The sequence below is a fragment of the Ranitomeya imitator genome, chromosome 3 (genome assembly GCF_032444005.1).
Source record: "Ranitomeya imitator isolate aRanImi1 chromosome 3, aRanImi1.pri, whole genome shotgun sequence".
Lineage (NCBI taxonomy): Eukaryota > Metazoa > Chordata > Amphibia > Anura > Dendrobatidae > Ranitomeya > Ranitomeya imitator.
Window position 1 is genome coordinate 604,904,558 of NC_091284.1, and position 21,739 is coordinate 604,926,296.

Consider the following 21,739-nt stretch of genomic DNA (forward strand, 5'->3'; position numbering starts at 1 on the left):
CAGAAGTAACAAATATGAATATCTATGCAATAGAAAGACAGTTATGATTAGGTTCACACACTCACACAGAGGAGGGTAACAGAGGAGGGAAAGAACTACCAAAGAGAGAAGTCACTCCTGTAACCATCTAGTCCCTGTAAGAAAAGGCCCTAGACAAAAAACTAAATACACCTAAAAGACCATCAAGTGCTTTCTCATACCTTCTGATGAACCAGAGGGAAGACTGCAACACAAATCCAACAAAGGTAGAGGAAAGTGTGTAGAGAGACGAGAACCCATGGTAAGAAACTAAAATACTTTCACAAAGAATAGACAAGGATAAATAAGGAGAGCCAAAAAAAAACTCAAAAAGAATAAATGAATCCTCCCAAACCCAAAATGTAAAGAAGAATGGAAAGGTGCTGGGTAGAAAAACTTGCAGCAGGAAGAATAACTGGGACTTAGCGTACAAGGTAAATGGCTACTTGAGGAGCTGAAAGTCCAAACAACAATCTATATAGAAGTATAGCCAGCAAGTGAGTAAGTGAAAGGTGAATGTATAAACCCCATACCAAAATGCGATATCACCAAACCAAAAGGGAAAATAGAATAAACCTGCAGAGAAGCTAACCCAGAAAGGAAAACGAACACAAAAGAAACCATCAGCAATTGGACAGAGACAAAAGGGCTGTAGCCCAGCAGAGAGGGAGACCGACAATGCAGAAAATGATCAAATCCTGATACTAAGCCATGACAGTTGCTCAGCACAAAAAGGAAAAGAGTTGCTGAATTAGAGAAGCTCAAGGATCTTATAATATATTTAGCTTAATTTTTTTGAGCATGTGACAGGTCCTTTTAAGTTACATGAGCAGTAAAAATATATTTCTTGTCCTGATGAGAAGCTGCAAACTATCAGTGGAGGCAAAAGGTATCAATGCATGTGTAGGTTTTGCTTGATTATACTCGATATTGCAGGAGCTAAAGTGCTACAAATCCGATCTGTGAGTTTGTCACTTTATACTCTTAAACATATTTTTACTCTTCTCTTTAGTGTCTGAGAGTGACATGACAAGTGTATTATGGATATATGGTAAAATGGACAATCTTTTATAATGTGTACAGTATATATAAAGATAGATGAAGCGATAGCTAGGTCTTTATTTATACTGTATACACTGTATAGGTAATATATAATCAGAAGATGAAAATATGTATAGTATTAACTTCTATCTATCCACACAGTAAGTTATGAAAATGCCTTTATATTTACTGAAGCACAAATCAATAAGACAATGACTTCAGAGTCCTTATTGTTATGTGTTCTGCACGCTAAGGTTAAAGCAGTGATACAAAGGGTAAACTTCAAAGTCTTAAAAAGAGGCTTGAATTAAGTAGCAGGTCGTATACATCTTCATGGAATGCACTGTATGGTAGTCTGTTATCTAAATGCCAAAACCGCTTTCAAAATGTCACCGTTGAAAATACCGAGAAAAGACTGTAAATGATTTCCCATTTTCAAGGAAGCTGGTTCATATAGTTGTTAAATTATCTGGATTTACATATTACAAAAAATGATAAAAGTAAAATATAATAGCAGATTATAGTTGAATAGCATATCAAATACCAGCTTTATGAAGTGTTAAAAAATAGGGATCGGAGCTATAATAATCCACACAATTATTACTAGCAGAGTTTCGACAAGTAGCACAACTGATATTTTATCATTTTTAATTTAACTAACTGTAGTAATGTAATAAAGTAAATATACACCAAAAATATGATGTCAAACTTATATTCTGCACCTATAGGTGTGGTGGTTTCTTACACATTACTAGATCCCTATCAATAGTTCACTTTACTACATGGTTCTGTATACTTTCAAGTTTTGACAGATGAAAAATTGTACTCTGCCATATCAAACACTTTAAGAATACCTCTAAACTGTAATACAGATATGTATGGCGTATTATGCTGCTAGAAAAAAAAACTCTTTATAGGCCACGGAGGGACTGTGTGTGCCTCCTTACAAGCGCAGAGCACATGACTTTGCTATGAGAACATGCCCGACTATTCAAAACCACAAAGAAATGGAAAGGCACTGAATCCAGTCTCGAAATAATCACACAATTAGGTACATTACTCAACAATCACTGCTCTAAATTAAATGAGAAAAAGAAAAGGCACCATAAATGGGTCACAATCAAAATTTATCATAAAATTTTTTTTTTATTAGATTGAAAACCACTGCTGATTTTTACAACAAAGAGGAATATAAAACAGCAGCATGAAATCCACCAACAAACAGAAGGTGAGGAGAGGAAAAACTCAGAACTTGAAATTGTTAGAGCAGCCATCGGACTTGTGGGTACAGACAACCCCGCTTGTAGAAATGTTCCTGCGTGTGGCATTTCAATAGTCATTGCAAATTGTAGCTATTTCATGCACATCCTTCCATGCTGTATGCAAATAAATTTACCTGCCTGATGGTATTTTATTTTTCAGTAAGAATATATCAATCGATATATAGCATAATCAATTTATCTTTATTTTAATAAATGTGTTGGGAGCATAATGTTGTGGCACTAGCTAATATATATATATACTAGCTGAAGAGCCCGGGGTTGCCTGGGCATAGTAAATATCTGTGGTTAGTTATAGCACCTCACTTCTCTTATTTTCCCATCACGCCTCTCATTTTCCCAATCACATCTTTCATTTTCCCCCTCACATCTCTCATTTTCTCCCTCACACCTCTCATTTTCTCCCTCACTCCTCTCATTCCCCCCTAACACTTGTCATTTCAACCTCACATCTGTCATTTTCTGATCACTCCACTATTTTTCCTCACTCCTCTCATTTTGCACTCACACCTTTTCATTTTCACCTCACACCTCTCATTTTCACCTCATCACCTCAGTATATACATGTTTGTCATCTCCCTTATATATAGTATACATCTGTATGTCATCTCCTGTATATAGTATATACCTGTATGTCATCTCCCCTGTATATAGTATATACCTGCTGTGTGTCATCTCCCCTATATATAGTATATACCTGAATGTCATCTCCTTCTATATATAGTATATACCTGTATGTCATCTCCTCCTGTATATAGTATATACCTGTGTGTCATCTCCCCTGTATATAGTATATATCTGAGTGTCATCTCCTCCTGCATATAGTATATACCTGCATGTCATCTTCTATATATAGCATATACCTGTATGTCATCTCCTCCTGTATATAGTATATACCTGTGTGTCATCTCCCCTGTATATAGTATATATCTGAGTGTCATCTCCTCCTGCATATAGTATATACCTGCATGTCATCTTCTATATATAGCATATACCTGTATGTCATCTCCTCCTGTATATAGTATATACCTGTATGTCATCTCCTCCTGTATATATATGTACCTATATGTCATCTCCTCCTCTATATAGTATATACCTGTGTCTCATCTCTCCTGTATATAGTATATATCTGTGTGTCATCTCCCCTGTATATAGTATATACCTGTGTGTCCTCTCCTCCTGTATTAGACCTCGTTCACACGTTATTTGCTCAGTATTTTTACCTCAGTATTTGTAAGCTAAATTGGCAGCCTGATAAATCCCCAGCCAACAGGAAGCCCTCCCCCTGGCAGTATATATTAGCTCACACATACACATAATAGACAGGTCATGTGACTGACAGCTGCCGTATTTCCTATATGGTGCAATTGTTGTAGTTTGTCTGCTTATTAATCAGATTTTTATTTTTGAAGGATAATACCAGACTTGTGTGTGTTTTAGGGCGAGTTTCGTTTGTCAAGTTGTGTGTGTTGAGTTGCGTGTGGCGACATGCATGTAGCGACTTTTGTGAGATGAGTTTTGTGTAGCAACATGCGTGTAGCAACTTTTTGTGTGTCGAGTTGCATGTGAAAGGTTATTGTAGCAAGTTGTGTGCAGCAAGTTTTGCGCATGGCGAGTTTTGCGCATTGCGAGTATTATGTGTGGTGCCTTTTGAATATGTGCAAGTTTTGTGTGAGGCAACTTTTGCATGTGTTGCAACTTTTGTGCATGTGGCAATTTTTCCGCGTGTGCAAGTTTTGCATGTGGCGAGTTTTTCATGAGGAGAATTTTGCACTTGTGGCGAGTTTTGCAAGAGCCTAGTTTTTGCATGTGGCGAGTTCTGCGCGTGGCGAGTTTTGAGTGGCGACTTTTGTGTTTTGACTTTTATGTGGCGAGGTTGGTGTGTTTGTGGTAAAATGTGTGCTGAGGGTAATATGTGTTCAAGCACGTGGTAGTGTGTGGCGCATTTTGTGTGTGTTCATATCCCCGTGTGTGGTGAGTATCCCATGTTGAGGCCCCACCTTAGCAACTGTACGGTATATACTCTTTGGCGCCATCGCTCTCATTCTTTAAGTCCCCCTTGTTCACATCTGGCAGCTGTCAATTTGCCTCCTACACTTTTCCTTTCATTTATTCCCATTATGTAGATAGGGGCAAAATTGTTTGGTGAATTGGAACGCGCGGGGTTAAAATTTCACCTCACAACGTAGCCTATGACGCTCTCAGGGTCCAGACGTGTGACTGTGCAAAATTTTGTTTCTGTAGCTGCGACGCCTCCAACACTTTTCCTTTCACATTTTTCCCCATTATGTAGATAGGGGCAAAATTGTTTGGTGAATTGAAAAGTGCGGGGTTAATATTTCACCTCACAACATAGCCTATGACGCTCTCAAGGTCCAGACGTGTGACTGTGCAAAATTTTGTTTCTGTAGCTGCGACGCCTCCAACACTTTTCCTTTCACTTTTTTCCCCATTATTTTAGATAGGGGCAAAATTGTTTGGTGAATTGGAAGGCGCGGGGTTAATATTTCACCTCACAACGTAGCCTATGACGCTCTCAGGGTCCAGACGTGTGACTGTGCAAAATTTTGTTGCTGTAGCTGCGACGCCTCCAACACTTTTCCTTCCACTTTTTTCCCCATTATGTAGATAGGGGCAAAATTGTTTGGTGAATTGGAACGCGCGGGGTTAAAATTTCGCCTCACAATATAGCCTATGACGCTCTCGGGGTCCAGACGTGTGACTGTGCAAAATTTTGTGGCTGTAGCTGAGACGGTGCAGAAGATGCCAATCCCGGACATACACACACACATACACACACACACACACACACACACACATTCAGCTTTATATAGTAGATATATATATATATATATATATATACAGTACAGACCAAAAGTTTGGACACACTTCCTCATTTAAAGATTTTTCTGTATTTTCATGACTAACAAAATTGTACATTCACACCACAGGCATCAAAACTATGAATTAACACATGTGGAATTATATACTTAACAAAAAAGTGTGAAACAACTGAAATTATGTCTTATATTCTAGGTTCTTCAAACTAGCCACCTTTTGCTTTGATGACTGCTTTGCACACTCTTGGCATTCTCTTGATGAGCTTCAAGAGGTAGTCACCGGGAATGGTTTTTCACTTCACAGGTGTGCCCTGTCAGGTTTAATGAGTGAGATTTCTTGCCTTATAAATGGGGTTGGGACCATCAGTTGTGTTGTGCAGAAGTCTGGTGGATACACAGCTGATAGTCCTTCTGAATAGACTGTTAGAATTTGTATTATGGCTAGAAAAAAGCAGCTAAGTAAAGAAAAATGAGCGGCCATCATTACTTTAAGAAATGAAGGTCAGTCAATCTGAAAAATTTGGAAAACTTTGAAAGTGTCCCAAAGTGCAGTGGCAAAAACCATCAAGCGCTTCAAAGAATCTGGCTCACATGAGGACCGCCCAAGGAAAAGAAGACCAAGCGTCACCCTGCTTCTGAAGATAAGTTTTTCTGAGTCATCAGCCTCAGAAATCGCAAGTTAACAGCAGCTCAGATTAGAGACCAGGTCAATGCCACACAGACTTCTAGCAGCAGACACATCTCTACAACAACTGTTAAGAGATTTTGTGCAGCAGGCCTTCATGGTAAAATAGCTGCTAGAAAACCACTGCTAAGGACAGGCAACAAGCAGAAGAGACTTGTTTGGGCTAAAGAACACAAGGAATGGACATTAGACCAGTGGAAATCTGGGCTTTGGTCTGTTAAGTCCAAATTAGAGATCTTTGGTTCCAACCACCGTGTCTTTATTCGACGCAGAAAAGGTGAACGGATGGACTCTACATGCCTGGTTCCAACCGTAAAGCATGGAGGAGGAGGTGTGATGGTGTGGGGGTGCTTTGCTGGTGACACTGTTGGGGATTTATTCAAAATTGAAGGCATACTGAACCAGCATGGCTACCACAGCATCTTGCAGCGGCATACTATTCCATCCGGTTTGCGTTTAGTTGGACCATCATTTATTTTTCAACAGGACAATGACCCCAAACACACCCACAGGCTGTGTAAGGGCTATTTGACTAAGAAGGAGAGTGATGGGGTGCTACGCCAGATGACCTGGCCTCCACAGTCACCAGACCTGAACCCAATCGAGAGGGTTTGGGGTGAGCTGGACAGCAGAGTGAAGGCAAAAGGGCAACAAGTGCTAAGCATCTCTGGGAACTCCTTCAAGATGGCTGGAAGACCATTCCCGGGGACTACCTCCTGAAGCTGATCAAGAGAATGCCAAGAGTGTGCAAAGCAGTCATCAAAGCAAAAGGTGGCTACTTTGACGAACGTATTATATAAGACATATTTTCAGTTGTTTCACACTTTTTTTGTTGAGTATATAATTCCACATGTGTTAATTCATAGCTTTGATGCCTTCAGTGTGAATTTACAATTTTCATAGTCATCAAAATACAGAAAAGTCTTTAAATGACAAGGTGTGTCCAAACTTTTGGTCTGTACTATATACAGTGGGGCAAAAAAGTATTTAGTCAGTCAGCAATAGTGCAAGTTCCACCACTTAAAAAGATGAGAGGCGTCTGTAATTTACATCATAGGTAGACCTCAACTATGGGAGACAAACTGAGAAAAAAAAATCCAGAAAATCACATTGTCTGTTTTTTTAACATTTTATTTGCATATTATGGTGGAAAATAAGTATTTGGTCAGAAACAAAATTTCATCTCAATACTTTGTAATATATCCTTTGTTGGCAATGACAGAGGTCAAACGTTTTCTGTAAGTCTTCACAAGGTTGCCACACACTGTTGTTGGTATGTTGGCCCATTCCTCCATGCAGATCTCCTCTAGAGCAGTGATGTTTTTGGCTTTTCGCTTGGCAACACGGACTTTCAACTCCCTCCAAAGGTTTTCTATAGTGTTGAGATCTGCAGACTGGCTAGGCCACTCCAGGACCTTGAAATGCTTCTTACGAAGCCACTCCTTCGTTGCCCTGGCGGTGTGCTTTGGATCATTGTCATGTTGAAAGGCCCAGCCACGTTTCATCTTCAATGCCCTTGCTGATGGAAGGAGGTTTGCACTCAAAATCTCACGATACATGGCCCCATTCATTCTTTCATGTACCCGGATCAGTCGTCCTGGCCCCTTTGCAGAGAAACAGCCCCAAAGCATGATGTTTCCACCACCATGCTTTACAGTAGGTATGGTGTTTGATGGATGCAACTCAGTATTCTTTTTCCTCCAAACACGACAAGTTGTGTTTCTACCAAACAGTTCCATTTTGGTTTCATCAGACCATAGGACATTCTCCCAAAACTCCTCTGGATCATCCAAATGCTCTCTAGCAAACTTCAGACGGGCCCGGACATGTACTGGCTTAAGCAGTGGGACACGTCTGGCACTGCAGGATCTGAGTCCATGGTGGCGTAGTGTGTTACTTATGGTAGGCCTTGTTACATTGGTCCCAGCTCTCTGCAGTTCATTCACTAGGTCCCCCCGCGTGGTTCTGGGATTTTTTGCTCACCGTTCTTGTGATCATTCTGACCCCACGGGGTGGGATTTTTGGAGCTCCAGATCGAGGGAGATTATCAGTGGTCTTATATGTCTTCCATTTTCTAATTATTGCTCCCACTGTTGATTTCTTCACTCCAAGCTGGTTGGCTATTGCAGATTCAGTCTTCCCAGCCTGGTGCAGGGCTACAATTTTGTTTCTGGTGTCCTTTAACAGCTCTTTGGTCTTCACCATAGTGGAGTTTGGAGTCAGACTGTTTGAGGGTGTGCACAGGTGTCTTTTTATACTGATAACAATTTTAAACAGGTGCCATTACTACAGGTAATGAGTGGAGGAAAGAGGAGATTCTTAAAGAAGAAGTTACAGGTCTGTGAGAGCCAGACATCTTGATTGTTTGTTTCTGACCAAATACTTATTTTCCACCATAATATGCAAATAAAATGTTAAAAAAACAGACAATGTGATTTTCTGGATTTTTTTTTCTCAGTTTGCCTCCCATAGTTGAGGTCTACCTATGATGTAAATTACAGATGCCTCTCATCTTTTTAAGTGGTGGAACTTGCACTATTGCTGACTGACTAAATACTTTTTTGCCTCACTGTATATATATATATATATATATATATATATATATGCATTACAGGTTCTCCTTATGGACTTGTTAAGGAAGTCTTCTTCATCAACTGCACAGCTCTCCTTTTCTCAAACTGGTGCTCATTGAGGCTGTGACCAGACCTGTCCATCAGATTTCTTTTGTGATCATTCACAGATAAGATGTTAAAAGCTTAATGATGTGACGTACCTTTCAATTGATGTAGATGAATATTCAGAACTACTCAGAAGTTGGCTGTCGTCATGTTGTTGCTGTTGTCTACTGAGAAATGATACAGTGGAATTATATACAAATAATTTGCTACCTGCACTATTATATAAATGTACAATAACAGCAATGATCACAGACAGGTTTATGTCTCCTAAGAGGAACATTCATTATAGATGCTGTAAGGAGAAAAAAGAATGATATTGGAAAGTATAATGGAACTTTGAAGTACTTTCTGTGATACAAAAAATTACTAATGATAATTTGCTGAAACTAGAGTTGTCATTTGCATTTCTTGCTTACATTACAAAGTAGAGAAATCAGGACTAAGAAAAATACTTAATTTCTACTTCAACACCAGAAAATTGTCATATTTGGTAACATATGGTTGATCAAAAATGTTTCAATATTTGGTGCCCGTGCCGCATTTCTAAAAAGTGAGTGGGGCTTAGTGGGTTAGAAGTGGCCAACCACTGCTTGGTAATTTAAGTCTAATTTACCCTTAATTTACCCTAGAAAGTGGTATAAATTCAAGCAGCAATCTATTCCAGCTCATTATTGTAGTAAATTTCCAATTCTGGTGCATGGATGACTGAAAGATATGCCAAATTATTAAAAGGCATGCCCTTTTTAATATTTTATTCCGCATGACTTTTGATCAACATTAGTATGAAATAGACTTGAAATGGCAGTCTTTATTCATGTTGTTCCAATTATTTGTTGCTAAACTAACCCAAAGCAATGATCAACCCAAGAATAAAGTGGATTGACAGTGAATCTGTCTATGCAGAACTTTATAGGACTTAACTTTCCAATTTTGTTCCACCAGTGCATCCTTCTCTAGCACATTCCAGTCCTAATTATAATATGTGATAGGTTTATCTTTATAATGTGCCATTCCAAACTTACAGGTGTTTAGGTACCTAAAGAGCAATTTTTTGTCAAACATATTGATGTTGACCATGTAACGGTGGCCAGGGTGGTAGTCGTGCCGAGGGGCTTCTGTATTTCCCTCACACCCCAGCGCCCTGCTGCATTAATAAAAGAATGTCCATTTTGTGGTGTGCTGTGTGTGTCATGTACTTCACCCATCTGGGGGTCATGGATTTCTTCAGCATACAGAGCTTCAGTCCTTTTCAGACACACACAAATATAATTCAGAGTCCTTGTTCTTTTCCAAGGAAACTTTACTAAACTCAGGCTTTTTCATGACAGTTACAGTCCATCCATTTTCACAATAAATGGGAACTCCATCTTCTGTGCTTTCCCTGGTCTGTTCCTTCAGCCTATCTTCCTGCACCATGGTTTCCAGGCCCGCAGTTCCCTGAACCATCCAGCCAGCTGATACTGAGTACTCCCTGTCCACTTTCCCCATCATGGGTGAAACTATAGGATGCCGCTGCCTACCCTTATCGGACATCACGGGAGGTAACCCACAGACTAGCCACTGATTCTTCCAGGCTGTCTCGCTTCTCACGTGCTCTAAGATCTAGCATCTTCAGACCTTCTTCCTTCAATCTTTAGTCTCACTCCCTCAACTCTGCAGTGTTGCTCTAGTCAGCTCTCTGGTGCAACTCCTTCTAGAACAATTCTCCTCACACAGCTTTAGCTCCTCCCACTAACTGAAATTACCTCAGGAAGGCACTCTCCCTGCCACTACACTGGCCCCTCTCCCTTTCTCAACTGTCACTACTCTGACTGAAACCAGTTCTTACCACAATCTAATCTCCTAATCTAGAGTGCCCCCCTATTCTAAACCCTATATTAATCTAAATCTGAATCTAGCATACAGCTCTATAGTGCCCCTTAACACTAACCCGCAACTACACTGCCATAACCCTTACCAATGCTGACCTACCACTGCCACTGACTGTCCTTAATCTTGTCCCTAACACACACAGATATCAGAACAGTGTCAGCCATTATCATATTATACAGTGTCAGCTATCATATGTTACACATGGCACACAGTAAACACAAAGCATACCCGGTTTCATTAGGCAGGCATGCACAGAAATGCATAGCCCAAACTAGTTGCCTGCACACCCCCTTACAACCACATTAGACAAATATTATTAATTTGGCTTCCTCAAGGGTTATGTACACCTTTGCACTCAATTTCTACAACTCCAATGCATCTAAAATAGTAAAACAATGTAACATTCTAAATAGACTTAAGTAAAAAAAACCTGTAAAAATATTTTGTATCAACACAAACCTATGTACAAACATTGTAGTCTGATAATACAGCCATATTGTCCTTTATCTCCTGATAACCTACTGAATGTATGACAAAAATTAGGGGAGAAATGTAGAGACTTCAGTATAGTGTTTGTTTGTAGGCTGTTACCAAGGAGACCCATACTTATGCAGAATTTTTATTTTTCCATTTTTCATAAATTAGCGTAAAATAACAATATACTTCCATTGTATTTGTATTATTTTCTGCCCAGATATGGACAATCAAATCATTTTTGATAAGATGTTATGGTTTCTTGCAGATTTGAACCTAAACATAGTAACATAGTAACATAGTTAGTAAGGCCGAAAAAAGACATTTGTCCATCCAGTTCAGCCTATATTCCATCATAATAAATACCCAGATCTACGTCCTTCTACAGAACCTAATAATTGTATGATACAATATTGTTCTGCTCCAGGAAGACATCCAGGCCTCTCTTGAACCCCTCGACTGAGTTCGCCATCACCACCTCCTCAGGCAAGCAATTCCAGATTCTCACTGCCCTAACAGTAAAGAATCCTCTTCTATGTTGGTGGAAAAACCTTCTCTCCTCCAGACGCAAAGAATGCCCCCTTGTGCCCGTCACCTTCCTTGGTATAAACAGATCCTCAGCGAGATATTTGTATTGTCCCCTTATATACTTATACATGGTTATTAGATCGCCCCTCAGTCGTCTTTTTTCTAGACTAAATAATCCTAATTTCGCTAATCTATCTGGGTATTGTAGTTCTCCCATCCCCTTTATTAATTTTGTTGCCCTCCTTTGTACTCTCTCTAGTTCCATTATATCCTTCCTGAGCACCGGTGCCCAAAACTGGACACAGTACTCCATGTGCGGTCTAACTAGGGATTTGTACAGAGGCAGTATAATGCTCTCATCATGTGTATCCAGACCTCTTTTAATGCACCCCATGATCCTGTTTGCCTTGGCAGCTGCTGCCTGGCACTGGCTGCTCCAGGTAAGTTTATCATTAACTAGGATCCCCAAGTCCTTCTCCCTGTCAGATTTACCCAGTGGTTTCCCGTTCAGTGTGTAATGGTGATATTGATTCCCTCTTCCCATGTGTATAACCTTACATTTATCATTGTTAAACCTCATCTGCCACCTTTCAGCCCAAGTTTCCAACTTATCCAGATCATCTGCAAATATCGATATTTTACTGTGTAAACCTTCTACCAGATCATTAATGAATATGTTGAAGAGAACAGGTCCCAATACTGACCCCTGCGGTACCCCACTGGTCACAGCGACCCAGTTAGAGACTATACCATTTATAACCACCCTCTGCTTTCTATCACTAAGCCAGTTACTAACCCATTTACACACATTTTCCCCCAGACCAAGCATTCTCATTTTGTGTACCAACCTCTTGTGCGGCACGGTATCAAACGCTTTGGAAAAATCGAGATATACCACGTCCAATGACTCACCGTGGTCCAGTCTATAGCTTACCTCTTCATAAAAACTGATTAGATTGGTTTGACAGGAGCGATTTCTCATAAACCCATGCTGATATGGAGTTAAACAGTTATTCTCATTGAGATAATCCAGAATAACATCCCTCAGAAACCCTTCAAATATTTTACCAACAATAGAGGTTAGACTTACTGGCCTATAATTTCCAGGTTCACTTTTAGAGCCCTTTTTGAATATTGGCACCACATTTGCTATGCGCCAGTCCTGCGGAACAGACCCTGTCGCTATAGAGTCACTAAAAATAAGAAATAATGGTTTATCTATTACATTACTTAGTTCTCTTAGTACTCGTGGGTGTATGCCATCCGGACCCGGAGATTTATCTATTTTAATCTTATTTAGCCGGTTTCGCATCTTATTTAGCCGGTTTCGCACCTCTTCTTGGGTTAGATTGGTGACCCTTAATATAGGGTTTTCATTGTTTCTTGGGATTTCACCTAGCATTTCATTTTCCACCGTGAATACCGTGGAGAAGAAGGTGTTTAATATGTTAGCTTTTTCCTCGTCATCTACAACCATTCTTTCCTCACTATTTTTTAAGGGGCCTACATTTTCAGTTTTTATTCTTTTACTATTGATATAGTTGAAGAACAGTTTGGGAATAGTTTTACTCTCCTTAGCAATGTGCTTCTCTGTTTCCTTTTTGGCAGCTTTAATTAGTTTTTTAGATAAAGTATTTTTCTCCCTATAGTTTTTTAGAGCTTCAATGGTGCCATCCTGCTTTAGTAGTGCAAATGCTTTCTTTTTACTGTTAATTGCCTGTCTTACTTCTTTGTTTAGCCACATTGGGTTTTTCCTATTTCTAGTCCTTTTATTCCCACAAGGTATAAACCGCTTACACTGCCTATTTTGGATGTTCTTAAACATTTCCCATTTATTATCTGTATTCTCATTTCTGAGGATATTGTCCCAGTCTACCAGATTAAGGGCATCTCTAAGCTGTTCAAACTTTGCCTTCCTAAAGTTCAATGTTTTTGTGACTCCCTGACAAGTCCCCCTAGTGAAAGACAGGTGAAACTGCACAATATTGTGGTCGCTATTTCCTAAATGCCCAACCACCTGCAGATTTGTTATTCTGTCAGGTCTATTAGATAGTATTAGGTCTAAAAGTGCTGCTCCTCTGGTTGGATTCTGCACCAATTGTGAAAGATAATTTTTCTTGGTTATTAGCAGAAACCTGTTGCCTTTATGGGTTTCACAGGTTTCTGTTTCCCAGTTAATATCCGGGTAGTTAAAGTCCCCCATAACCAGGACCTCATTATGGGTTGCAGCTTCATCTATCTGCTTTGGAAGTAGACTTTCCATGCTTTCTGTTATATTTGGGGGTTTGTAACAGACCCCAATGAGAATTTTGTTACCATTTTTCCCTCCATGAATTTCAACCCATATGGACTCGACATCCTCATTCCCTTCGCTAATATCCTCCCTTAAAGTGGACTTTAGACAAGTAAATCTAATAATCATTAGTGATGAGCGAGTATACTCGTAGCTCGTGTTTCCCCAAGCACGCTCGGATGGTCTCCGAGTATTTGTTAGTGGTCGGATATTTAGTTTTCATCCCCCGCAGCTGCATAATTTACGGCTGCTAGACAGGTTGAATACATGTGAGGAATGCCTGTTTCTTACGGAATTCCCACATGTTTTCAGACTGTCCAGTAGCCGTAAATCATGCAGCAGAGGGGACGAAAACTAAATCTCTGAGCACTAACAAATTCTCGGAGATCACCAGGGAGTGCTCAGGGAGACCCGAGCAACAATGCTATTCGCTCCTTACTAATAATCATCCATCCATCAGAGTTCAATGATGAATGATAAAGAGTAAAATATTGTATTTAGGAATTTAGGAAAGATTCCTTTGGGACCCTGCTGTGTTTGGTAGACTCCCATTGAGCAGAGTCAGCTTTGACTCTGTTATATGGGAGGAGAGCAGGGACGGCTGGATCCCGCAATCCAGACAGCTTCATAGCAGCACTTACAAGCCACCTAGCAAACAGCTTGCGATCATACACTCACTTACCTAGGAGACCAGCCACCTCTGAGATGGCACATAATCCATCTGTTCTTGAGAAGATTTTTAATAAGAGCAAAGTTGCTTCTTTTTACAATCACTTTGCAATTTTACCAATTTAATAAGATGAGACAATCTTGTACCTTTACATTCAGAATCAATGTGGCTTTGAAGGACATGTGATTTATTTCCTTGAAAGTGTGAAAGCATTAATACATAGAATGTAAGTCCGCAAGGACAGGGTCCTCTCCCCTCTGTGCCAGTCTGTCTCTGTAAACTTGTTTACTGTAAACGATATCTATAACTCTGTATGTAACCCCTTTCTCATGTACAGCACCATGGAATTAATGGTGCTATATAAATGAATAATAGTAATAATACTGTAGTTTTATGATGTAATTAGGGTTGATAGAATATCTGTCCAGTCTGAACATGCCATAGAACAGATTACATTTAGGCTACGTGCACACGTAGGAAATGTGGTGCAGAATTTTCTGCACTAAATCTGCATCTGCAGATTTGATGCAGTTTCTGTGCAGTTTCTCTGCAGTTTCTGCGCAGTTTCTGTGCAGTTTGGCTGGTTTCACACTTGCGTTTTGATCTGCATGCGTTTTTAACGCGTTTCAAATGCATGCAAAAACGCATGTAAACGCGTGTCAACGCTGCATTTTTTTGCCGCATGTGTTAACGCATGCGTCTTAAAAAACGCAGCGTTTATACGCGTTTACATGCGTTTTTGCATGCGTTTGCGTTGTTTTTTTGCACAATTCCAAAAATATCGCAGGAGCCAAACAAAGATAACCTGACACCACCAATGGGAATAGAGAGGGCGTATATGATGGTCTCTTTATATATAGATGCTAGGGCTACTGAAATGTTAACAGCTTGCTACTATTTCCTGTGTCATGATGGATCTTTCCATGGAGAGCTTTTATTTCAACCTGGATTTCAGCTTCAAGATTTTTCTGGCCTGTGCTTTTGCTTGGGAGCAAGACCGAAACCGCGAAAGATGGAGAAGGAGACAACGTAGGCGTTTTTGGAGGCACCCCATAATAGAAGTGCGTGAGAGCCTTGGAGCCTATCACACGCTCTATGCCGAGCTGAATGCCAACCCGGTGAAATTCCAGGAGCACACGAGAATGTCGCAAGAATCGTTCCGGGATTTGCTGTCTCATGTACAAGGAGTCATACGGCGCCAGGACACCCAGCTACGTAGAGCGATTCCACCCGCTGCCGTCTTCCCACCGGACCTTCACTCCGCTGCTCCTGCCCGGTCTGTGCCTCAGTAGAAGTGCTCTAAAAAAAGTAAAAATCAAATTGTCACACGTGTTGAGGTGACAGTTAATACTTACCAATCTGACGAGGCAAACACTCACCTCACTGACATGCTCCACTTCCGACTCACGTGGCTGGTACTCCTCCTCAGATGAAGACTCCGCAGAAGACATTCTGATGCATGTAGAAAGAAATAAATGGAAGAAATTAGGACATGTAGAGCCAAAACATAGAAAATAAAGGCATTGGCTAGGATATACTCACATTGATTTGGGTCTTGTCCTCCAAAATGCGGCCTGACAGTATCTTGTCTTCTTCAGAGTCTGATGAGAAGTGTCCTGAAACTTTCCCCAAGCTCCCTTTTATCACCTTGAAGCTAGGGGGTGGCTTATCAGTGTCTAGACATCCTTATCTTAATTGAAACGCATGCAAACGCATGTATGTAAGGCTGGTTTCACACTTGCGTTTTGATCTGCAGCGTTTGTACCGCAAAAAAACGCATGCGTTTTTTTCCCTATGTTTAACATTAAAAACGCATGCGGTTTTTTATACGCGTTTGGTCGCGTTTTTGAACGCATGCGTTTTTTTGCTGCATGCATTCATTTGCAGAAATGCAACATGTAGTAATTTTCAGAGGCGTTTTTTTGACGCATAAAAACGCATGCGTTCGTATGCGTTTTTTGCGGCAAAAAATGCATTGGAGTCAATGGAAATGCATGCGTTTTTTAGTTTCTGTGCAGTTTCTATGCAGTTTCTGTGCAGTTTCTGTGCAGTTTCTGTGCAGTACAATGTAAATCAATGTGAAAAAAAAAGCTGTGCACATGGTGCAGAAAAATCTGGTGCAGAAACGCTGCAGAACTGCACAAAAGAAGTGACGTGCACTTCTTTGAAATCTGCAGCGTTTCTGCACAGATTTTTCTGCACCATGTGTACAGCTTTTTTTTTTTTTTACAATGATTTACATTGTACTGTAAATCACAGTGCAGTTCTGCAGCGTTGAAGCGCTCCCGATAATCAGCAGTTCGGCTCCACAGCTGCATGTGACGCGCTGTGTGACAGTCACAACAAACAGGCTATCCATACATATGCTGTGACTGTCACACATCCACGACACATGCAACTGTCAAGCCGAACAGCTGACTATCGGGAGCGAGGCAGCTATTCGGGAAGTGCTATAGCTATTCGGATAAGGAGTTATCCCAAGCTATTCAATCAACCCTAAATGTAATTTGTTGTATGGCATGTTCACACAGGACCGATATTCTGAGGATTTTCTTTTCAGAACTGGAAGAATATTCAAAGAATTTGACAGATGGAGTTAGCATTATATCTGCAGCATGTCAATGGATGTTGGGGACTAGGCCTTGCAAATTTAGAAGACCTCCCTTCTATACACGTCTTTCCTGGAGCTTCAGTAGCTCCCTTACTTGGCCCACCAACAGTCTCTGTATAATCTGACCACCTGGGATGACGTTTCATCCTGACTGACTGTATTGGCTTCAGCAGCACATCTGAAGAGATGTCTGTGTAGGGGTCCAGGTTGTACAAACGTTGGCAGAGGACCAGCAAGGCAACCATAGCAAGAGGTGGAGGTAAATAGAATGTTCTTTTTTATTTCATTTTATCAGATTCCCAGCAGCAAAGCAGCATTTTAGGTGTGTATTTGCTTCTCCGGTTGTTCTTGAGGATTTTTAAAGTATTGCTAAGGGAATTTTCCTCAACAATTCCGGTACATGTGAACATAGCTGTAGGAAGACATGCAGATAGATAATATTGAAAAATATGCAAATTTTTATTCCATGTTTGTCAACCGAAGTACTAGTTTACTGGTTTTCCACAATTTGTGTTTATCTTTACAACTGGGACACTACTTTAACAAGTACATAGTTTTTTGCACTCTGTATAGCAAGACCTACTTTATGAGAATTAATGTGAGAAAAAATGCTTTCTGTACAACACTGAAATATCTTTTTTCTTTTTGCAGAACATGAATATTGCAACATGCTAATGGAGTTCTATGTAAAGGATAATATGTGATGGAAAGTGTGTAGGACAGAAACATGTGGAGTAATAAAGTCACTTCTAATAGAAAAATTGAAATGCAGAATTAGGAAATATTGTCCTCGTGTGAAGCAAATGGGTACGGTATGTCATACTGTTGGCCACTTTGAAATGTAGATGGTCATATATGTGATTTTATAAGTTTGCTGGTAGCTTATTGGATTCCTTGAATCCTAAGATTTGGAAGTTATTCCCACACAGGTTCATGTCATGACTGCTACTTTTATACTTACTAAATTCATAACTAAAATGTGTCCTATACAGTTAGATCACATTGACATAGTACTAAATTCTTTTCTTACCTGCAAAGTTTTTTTTTACCAGGACTGTACAAAATTGGCCATAATGTAGGGAATGTTATGAAATAAAAATTAATTACTTATCCTTTGAATCTCCCATATCTCCAGCATATTCGCTCTGGGGGTGGCCTCTAGTCGTGAAAGAGTTACTTTCTGAATTTGGAAATTACTGTCCTCTGTGAACATGTGCATACTGGTGGGCACCAACTGAGCGAAACGGTTTCAAGAGGTACCACAAAGTAATTGTTATTTCTTTATTGTTTAACATTAGAGTCAATTTTGTTTAACCCCTTAGTGATGGGGCCAATTTTTTTTAAATCTGACATGTGTCACTTTATGTAGTAATAACTCTGGAATGCTTGAATATATCCCATTGATTTTGGGATTTTTTTTTCGTGACACATTATACCTCATGATAATGGTAAATTTAAGTTAATATGTTTAGCGTTTATTTATAAAAATATCAGAAATTTGCCAATTCTTTTTTAAGTTGCAAATTTCGAAATTTGAATGACTATCCCAGAATGCTGTAGATAAGCCCCTGATGGCGGTGGCCTTAGCTTATAGGCGAATTTGGGGGTGACAGATTCCCTTTAAACGACTACAGTCAGTGAAAACACTGATTGTGGCTGATACAGCAAGTTGGCAGCTATAATGTACAGCTGATAACTTCAGAATTGTAATCCATAGGGGGATTCTTATCTCATATATCACACATCAATAAAAAGAACGCATTGGTGGTCACTAAGGGGTTAACTCCCCTCCAAAAAAATTGTTTTTTTAAACATTGATCTTGCGCTTTCATAATTGCCTTGATTTGAAAAATAAACTTTCTGGTTACAATCCAAAACATCCAATAAAACATTAGAGAAGATTTCAATATGTTCCACATATCTATGGATTCCATTTGTACTTGAAATTGGACTAATAAATTCTTGCCTGAAATCTGAGCCATGGATACTTTAAAAACACCTTTTACCAGTTAGAGCATGATAAACTTTCCACAACATGGAAGAGTGGTTGCAAATCTGAATAAAGCATATTTTATAGTAGAGAAGGCCAGGACTGTCTATCATTACATATCTCACAGGTGAAAGTCTGTTCCAAGCATTTTGGGGTGTGTTCTTTTACCCCAATTATGACATCTCAAACTCATGATTGGGCAATGTAATGCAGGGGGAAAAGAACACCCCATACAGTTGAATCTGAATGCCCCCTTTGTCTTAGAGGAAGTTAGAATATGGACTTTACAAGCTAATAACTCAGAGAAACAAAAATTAAAAACTTTTTAAAAACTTATTCCATTCTGCAGGCTTTATGCTCATGTACTGTTTTGTTTTTACAAGGTAAGTTCACAATTTTTCTACAAGGTTCAAGTCAAGATTTTAAATGACTATATAGAAAAATACATAGTGGATGCTTTCCTGAAACGGAAAGTACTTGCAAGCAGCATAATACAAAGATTAGCAGGTTTACCCAGAATCCTTTGCAGTAGGCAGAGCTATGCAAATCATGTATGCTTGTATGTATACTCATGTATGTATTATGCTGCTTGCAAGTACTTTCCGTTTCAGGAAAGCATCCACTATGTATTTCCTTTAAGTAGAGGGCTTTTCGGTCTCTTTCGTCCCGCTACATTTAGCCCAACTTGGGTCTCTCCCTAAGGTGGCTAGCATATATGTATATAGAAGAAAGACATTTTTAACTGACAAACCCACTGACTATGTCCCTAGAAAATAATCAAATCACCTGCGATATAATAAAACAACTCAACATTTTTGCAGAAAATCAAATGTGTAACTAGAGGAAAATTGATGCGTGGGGAATATAAAGATGTCAAAAAGGTGAGGAAGATGTGTCTAAAAAGCACTATAACAAAGGAGCACTCCCATGAAGATTTTTATTTGACTAAATCTTTGTATATAGTGTATGTGTTAAGCGCCTGGATTCTCCTGCTGCACAGGGTAGATCCCCAGCCTTGCCTACAACTACAGTCCCCTGTTGTGAATTCTGTGGTCGAGCTCCCTCCTGTGGTCACAAGTGGTACTTCGGCTAATTCTGTCTATGGGCTTCCATTGGTGGATGTGAGTGGTACTGCGGCTTCTGAGTTTCCTTCCTCAGGTGATGAGGTTAAGTCGTTAGGTGCTGCTCTATTTAACTCCACCTAGTGCTTTGATCCTGGCCTCCAGTCAATGTTCTAGTATTGGTCTTGCTTCCTCCTGGATCGTTCCTGTGGCCTGTCTGCTCAGCATAAGCTAAGTTCTGCTTGTGTTACTTTTGTTTGCTTTATTTTCTGTCCAGCTTGCTATATTGGTTTTTCTTGCTTGCTGGAAGCTCTGAGACGCAGAGGGAGCACCTCCGTACCGTTAGTCGGTGCGGAGGGTCTTTTTGCCCCTCTGCGTGGTTGTTTGTAGGTTTTTGTGTTGACCGCAAAGCTATCTTTCCTATCCTCGGTCTATTCAGTAAGTCCGGCCTCACTTTGCTAAATCTATTTCATCTCTGTGTATGTATTTTCATCTTAACTCACAGTCATTATATGTGGGGGGCTGCCTTTTCCTTTGGGGAATTTCTCTGAGGCAAGGTAGGCTTATTTTTCTATCTTCAGGGCTAGTTAGTTTCTCAGGCTGTGCCGAGTTGCATAGGGAGCGTTAGGCGCAATCCACGGCTACCTCTAGTGTGGTGTGATAGGTTTAGGGATTGCGGTCAGCAGAGTTTCCACGTCTCAGAGCTCGTCCTATGTTTTTTGGTTATTGTCAGGTCATTTTGTGTGCTCTGAACTTCAAGGTCCATTGTGATTCTGAATTACCTATTCATAACTGTACTGGAGGCCCAAAGTACTATGCTTCTCAATAGAGGGAAAAAAGAAGTTCTGAGACCATTTTTTTTTCTTTGCACTGTGTTTTGCCTTTTTTTTCCCCTAGACATTTGGGTGGTTCAGGACACAGGTGTAGTGATGGACATTAAAGGTCTGTCTTCATGTGTGGATCATCTCACTGCAAGAGTACAAAATATTCAAGACTTTGTGGCTCAGAATTCTATGTTAGAACCAAGAATTCCTATTCCTGATTTGTTTTCTGGAGATAGAGCTAAGTTTCTGAGTTTCAAAAATAATTGCAAACTGTTTCTGGCGTTGAAACCTCGCTCCTCTGGTGACCCAGTTCAACAAGTTAAGATCATTATTTCTTTATTACGTGGCGACCCTCAAGACTGGGCATTTTCCCTTGCGCCAGGAGATCCTGCATTATGTAATATTGATGCGTTTTTTCTGGTGCTCGGATTACTGTACGATGAACCTAATTCAGTGGATCAGGCAGAGAAAAATTTGCTGGCTCTGTGTCAGGGTCAGGATGAGATAGAGATTTATTGTCAGAAGTTTAGAAAGTGGTCCGTGCTCACTCAATGGAATGAATGTGCGCTGGCAGCTATTTTCAGAAAGGGTCTCTCTGAAGCCCTTAAGGATGTCATGGTGGGATTTCCTATGCCTGCTGGTCTGAATGAGTCTATGTCTTTGGCCATTCAGATAGGTCGACGCTTGCGTGAGCGTAAATCTGTGCACCAGTTGGCGGTATTATCTGAGCATAAACCTGAGCCTATGCAGTGCGATAGGACTTTGACCAGAGCTGAAAGGCAGGAACACAGACGTCAGAATGGGCTGTGTTTCTACTGTGGTGATTCCACTCATGCTATCTCCGATTGTCCTAAGCGCACTAAGCGGTTCGCTA